Below are 6,000 nucleotides of genomic sequence, written 5' to 3' on the forward strand. Positions count from 1 at the left end.
GAAAGAAAAACAGCATATTTAGGGTTTGGTACTATCCACGGTTTCAGGCATCCTCTTGGAATGTTTCCCCCATAAATAAGGGGACCTACTGTACCCTGTAATCCAATAATTCTATTTTTAAGAATGATTAGGTGTAAGGAGAAATAAGTTTTGTACAAGCTTATTCAATGAGGCATTATTTGTCCTAGCAAAAGATTATAAACAACTGAAATGTTATCAACAGAGGACAGAGGGATGATTCTAGTATGGTATACTCATACAATGGAGTACTAAGCATCCTGAATAAAGAACAAGGTCTTCATGTACAGTTATAGCACAACCTCTGGCAAATATTTAGTAAAAAATAAAACCTGTGGTAAAGAAGAGTATGTCATAGAAACATTAATTTTAAATTTCTGGGGGTGAGGCAGTAGGGGGAGCATATATAAATGTGCTAGTTGAAAAGACAAAAAAACATGTAAAAGCTACTAATGGGAGAGACCGTGACATATACGATGCCTACCTCTTAATCCTGAAACGCCTAGTGAAACAATGTAAAATTTATTGGCAAAGTAACCCAGAAGTCAGATCAGTGCTACAAAATGTGTTCTGCAAGGCCATTCAGTGATCAAAGCAAACGTATGGCAACTGTTTCAGATAGCTTACACCTCTTCCAATAGAAGAAAATATCTGCTATAATAATATTACCATACTGGAGTGTAATTTGTGATGTGTTTGAGATGCTAAACAATCTAGAAGTTAAAAGGAAATCCATTACAATGAACAGAAAAGGAAAACCTTTCATTTTCCTTTAATATACAAAGGAAAGATTTTTGTTAAATCATCTATATAAATAAATTCTGTAATTTTCAGGGTATATATATGAATAAGAGTCAAACATACTGCAATTTACCCCACAAATTTCAAATTTGGTTAAAATATAAATTTGTCTCAAGATTTTGAAATAAATCCACAATAATCATATTCTGACTTTTTTGATAATTATATAATTTAGGGTTCCTGTAATAAGTAAATTTATAATCTATCTCTAAAGTTACAAAATAGCATCATGAAATTGGGCACCAAATACTTTTCATACAATAAAATTAACAATAATAATCTTGTACCTAGAATACTAAATGTGACGGTGGCCAGGCTGCCTCGACTATCACTGTGAAAAAAAATCACCTTATAGGCCCGGACTCATAATTTAATTTACTCTGAAGAGTAAACAAAATATAATTAATCTTATATAAGAACCTTGTATTATTACATAGAATATTATTTTACTATAAAAATAACAAATAATAGATATATTTCTATTTTATTCCAGTGAAAAGCATATAATTTAAACCCATAGATCTTCTCCCTCCAAACTGCCATACTTTACCTGTGAATTTTCCATTATATTGTTCCTTGTTCATTGCTACACGTCTCTGGTCACAATTTTTTCCATTCTCTGCCATTTCATAGATCAATAACTCTTGAGGAGCTAATAAAGCAAAATAAAATCCAGTGATACATTACAGTATTCCCTCACTTATCACGGGCATTACATTCTAGATCCCCCCGTGACAGGTGAAAATCCACGAAGTAGGAACCTTACACTTATTTTAGTATTTATATATATTTTAAGGCTTTATAAACCCTTCCCACACACTATAAAGCTTTCCCAGTCCCTTATTAACCTTTCCCACTCCCTTATTAACCTTTTCCACACTTTTATAAACACTACTTATGTTCTTAAACACATTCTATACTCTTAAACCTACATAACTTTAACAACATATGTATACAGTACCGCAAAATCCCACAATACAGTGAAAAATCCACGATAAATATAATATTCTTAAAAATCCTGCAATACAGTGAGGCCACGATAAGTGAACAGCCATATAGAGAGGGACTACTGTACATAATTCTGCTTTGCACCCGTGACTAAATAAAACTGCATACAGACACAACATGGCAGCACTACCATATCTTTACCTGAACAATGTGTTTACTTTATTTGTAGTTGGAGTAGTTAAGGTTAAATGAGATCGTAAGGGTGGGGCCCTAATCCAATAGAACCAGTGTCACCAGAAGATGAAAAGAGACACCAGACACCTCTCTCTCTGCAAGCACATAGAGGAAAGTCCATGTGAGGACACAAGAAAGCAGCTGTCTGCAAGCCAGAAAGAGAGGCCTCATCAGAACCCAACCCTGTCAGCTCCTCAATTTCATATGTCCAGACTCTGAAACGGGGAGAAAATAAATGTCTGTTGTTTAAGTCAACTAGTCTATGGCATTGTTATGGTAGCCCTAGCAGACTAATCCAACACTGATTAGTATAAACAAGGGGAATCAGATCACAGTACAGTAATATTTTTCTTGGTAATAGTAATAAATTGGTATTCTGGTTTGTGAACTTGGTTAGAATAATTCCATCCTCTGGTGTCCATTCAGATATACACTTACTACTTCAAATTTACAAGCTAAAAAGCTGAGAAGCAGACACTAAAATGTGGCATCTATACCAAGATCCAGATGCCCTGAGTGGACTAAACTGCGTAAGCCAGACCGTCTTTTATCCCAGATATACCCTAAGTATTTTGCAGCCCGTGTCTTCAAATCACAACAGTGACTACTCAGGCTAGCATTAACATACCCTGTTAATCTTACTCATTATCATTTTCAACATCATAAAAGGACCAATTTTATAGGGGAACAGAAAAACTTGGTTCCCCAAAGCTGCCAATACATCTTGATGGACTTCAGGTCATATCAGAGCAAGCAGCCCTTGGACTTGGTATGTCACCTGTCTGTATTCCACACCCTAGGCCGAATGCATTCTACCCTATTCTAATTCTATTCTCCTTAACTGAAAGTTGCTTTATTTACTGGAGCTAAAAGAATCCTTCCAGCATCATGTATTTATTAGCTGCACGACTTGAGTAACTAATTTAAGCCTTTGCATTTGAGTTCATTTGTAAAATATCCCCATTTCTATATTCATGTCATCTTTAATTTTTGTGTGTGTGTTGGTTTGGAGTATTCTCAGTAATTTAGTCTCTCTACTTCAAGAGAAATTATAGATAACTGTCATGCACAGTGACAGGTACACAGCAGGCACTTAATGTTAGTTTCTCCAAGCCCATTTCACGAATGTCACAATTTCCCAAAATAATCATAGTGAATTCTTCCCTGAGTAGTCACTTACAGACACTTGTTTTCCACATACTACACATGAACTTGCAAAACTGGTTTCCAGAGAAGCAGCCAAAGAATCAGAAAAATCTTACTTTGTTATGTTGGATAACAAAAATGAATTATCATCAATCTAAACATTTTGAAAAGTACTAAAAGGACAATTTGTTAAAAATCATTATGGAGTAAAGGGCTCTAGCCTACCTATGCAGCTAGGTAGGGTAAGAGGAAGTACTAATTTTTAAGGAGAGCCACTTTTCACGGTGGAACGCAGAAGCATAAATTTTGGAAATCTATGATGGAATAGTGTGTGGGAATAAATCCAAAAGGACTGAACTCTCCTCAAACAGGAACCTAGAATATCTTCCTGATATCCAACGGAGCTTACTGTGCAGTGGAAGTGTTGTAATATCAATTTTAACAGCATGTATTGAGAATTAAGTTGTTGAAATAAACTCTATAGGTCTGTGGATGAGATGAGAAGGTAGAAACAGGAAAGCATAATTCAAACATCCAATATAATTTTCATTGTGAAGACATATCTAGATACAAGAAATGCTTTAAAAGGCTGTAAACTTGCAGATTTTAAACACAGCTGAAGCATTCAAAATAAAAGGTTGACCTTAAGATATATGGGTTTTTTTGTTTGTTTCTGGCAGAAGTCCTTAGAAAATACTGCTAAAATCAGCTCACAAAGGTTCTTTGTAGGCTGTACATCGGTGCTAAGACTATAATAATCCATTCATTTTAAACATTAGCTGCATTTGTAATGCAAAAACACTGTGAAACTAAATTATTGTGAGTTCTTCAAAGAAACACAGAAACATTTAAGGAGAAAATGAAAACAGCAACTCCCTGAGTAATAGAAGAGCTACTGGGGAATTTAACAAGATGAAAAGGAAAAGCAAGTAAGATGAGTGAAACCACTGATTCTAATTTTCTTAGCCACTGTGTTGCAAAATAAAATGAGCACACTTCCACTTCAGAAAATAATCTATCCAAATGATCCCACTTTCTCACATACAAAAAAACTAATAAAACAGATTTTCCCATATAAAGCATATAAGGCAGCCAACTTGATTAGTATACCTTTCTTGCTTTCAGAAGTGTGTATCCTTAACTGGATTATTTAGTAAATTCGGTCATAGACTACTCCAAAATAGCTGTAGATTTTCCTAAAATTATTAAGATTAAGAAATTGCAATTTATTCCTGGAAACTTAATAAATAAGTGAAGAGTAACATATCTTGACTAGTGAGGCTTTGATACAGCATAAAGCCAAAGAAAACTCAAACACCACGCGCAATATCAGAGTGACTATCAGATCATCTGACTCAGAGTCAGACAGTATCTAACACATGCTTGTGGCAGTTCAAGAATGTGTTCTCAGAAGATGCATTATTTGAATGAGAACATATGAGATAAATTCTCTGAATCTTTTTGAACTTTCTAAGTCTTGGGGAATTCAACAAATTAAAACTCCAAGTTAGGATAGAATTTAAGTGTTCAAAATCTCAATAAATCTCCCAAAAATGGCTTAGTAGGTTATGAGGGTATACATTTCCAGCCTAAACTGTTCCCCATATTGGTGAAGCATGAAGTACACTAACCTATGGGAAGGGGAACCACCAGGTGCTGAGAGGCTCTGGCGCCAGAGCCGGTAGGAGACATACCCCGGAGCTTCGGGGCCAGAAGCACAGCACAGAGTTCCTGTGCGCACGGTGGGGGGAGGGGGGGGTGGTCACAGATGGCAGATCAGCTTCCGCTGAAGTCAGCTCTGTGCGCACAGGCTTGAAAAGCACTTGCCCTGGGACCTGTCTGTTTTCTCTGACTGCTCTTTGGAACCCCCGGCCCGTGTGAAAAAGGCCCCGGCTAACCTGCTGAGGCAGAGGGGACCATGTGGAGCAAAGGCATCCCAGCCAAGACCGGCCTAGCTAAAGAGCCACGCTAGCCCGGACCAGGACTGCCCAACCTAACTCACAGAATCACGAGAAATATCAAATGAATTTTTAAATCACGAAATTCTGGAGCTAAGTTGTTACACAGCAAAATACTCAATAGTGATAACTGCTACAGTGAAAAGTGAGGAAATTTGGGAGTGTGTATATGCGTGTGGATCGTGCACAATTTTTCACAAGGTGGGTAAAAGAAGCTTTCTCTGAGAACTTAACATTAGAGAAAAGCCACGGAAAAACACGGGGAAGAGCACTGTAGGGAAAGAGGAAAAGAAGTACAAAGCCTTTGAGGTGGGAGCCTGCGGGCATGTTTCACCTCCCAACAGCTACTAAGGTTACTGATTGATTCAGATACTTAAATTTATAAAAATTATAGAGTTTTGCAGGTACAGAGATTCTAGCGATATCTGTAATTAGTATAAACTGAAGAAATTCCTCTACCCACAGAAGCAGCGCTAAAATCTCCTAAAAATTAGATCTTAAAAACTTACAAGGGGCAGGAGAACCTTGTATGCTCTCCTGATTACACAGCTTTTGCAATGTGGAGACTTCAAAGTTTCTGGAAGGAAACAGACTCAAAAATGAGGAAAGAAGAGGTCAGTCAGATCCACCAATTCAACTTTACTGGACTTTATTCTGTCTTCTAGACCACAGAGCAGCATCTGACAGAGCTGAACATTTCTTAAAAGAATTCTGAGTAAATCACATGCTTGATACCCAGCCCCCTAAAAAAAATGACAAACCTTGCTCACCCCTCTGCCTCATCTGTGTAGCTGTAACCACTTTTTATTAGTGTTGGATTATCTGATCATTCTTTCTTCAAACACTCATTTATCAGTGTCCTTTGCTGGCTCTCATTTACCTGACCTGACCCATT

General features: G+C 36.9%; 1 long non-coding RNA gene across 2 annotated transcripts in view; it reads right to left on the bottom strand.

Moving 5' to 3' along the window:
• Positions 1-5,733, bottom strand: part of LOC149998751 (uncharacterized) — a 31,227-nt gene extending 25,494 nt beyond the window's left edge. Inside the window, exons 1-2 of one of the 2 annotated variants that reach the window (XR_016514112.1) lie at positions 5,615-5,733; positions 1,370-1,471 (exon numbers count right to left, since the gene is read on the bottom strand). This is a non-coding gene — a long non-coding RNA (uncharacterized LOC149998751). The remainder of the gene's footprint in view (positions 1-1,369; positions 1,472-5,614) is intronic. The other variant, XR_016514111.1, reaches the window with a different exon arrangement.
• Between the last annotated feature and the right edge of the window lie 267 nt (positions 5,734-6,000).

This window comes from Furipterus horrens, unplaced genomic scaffold (assembly GCF_987537825.1).
Source record: "Furipterus horrens unplaced genomic scaffold, mFurHor1.1.pri manual_scaffold_11, whole genome shotgun sequence".
Classification (NCBI taxonomy): Eukaryota; Metazoa; Chordata; class Mammalia; order Chiroptera; family Furipteridae; genus Furipterus; species Furipterus horrens.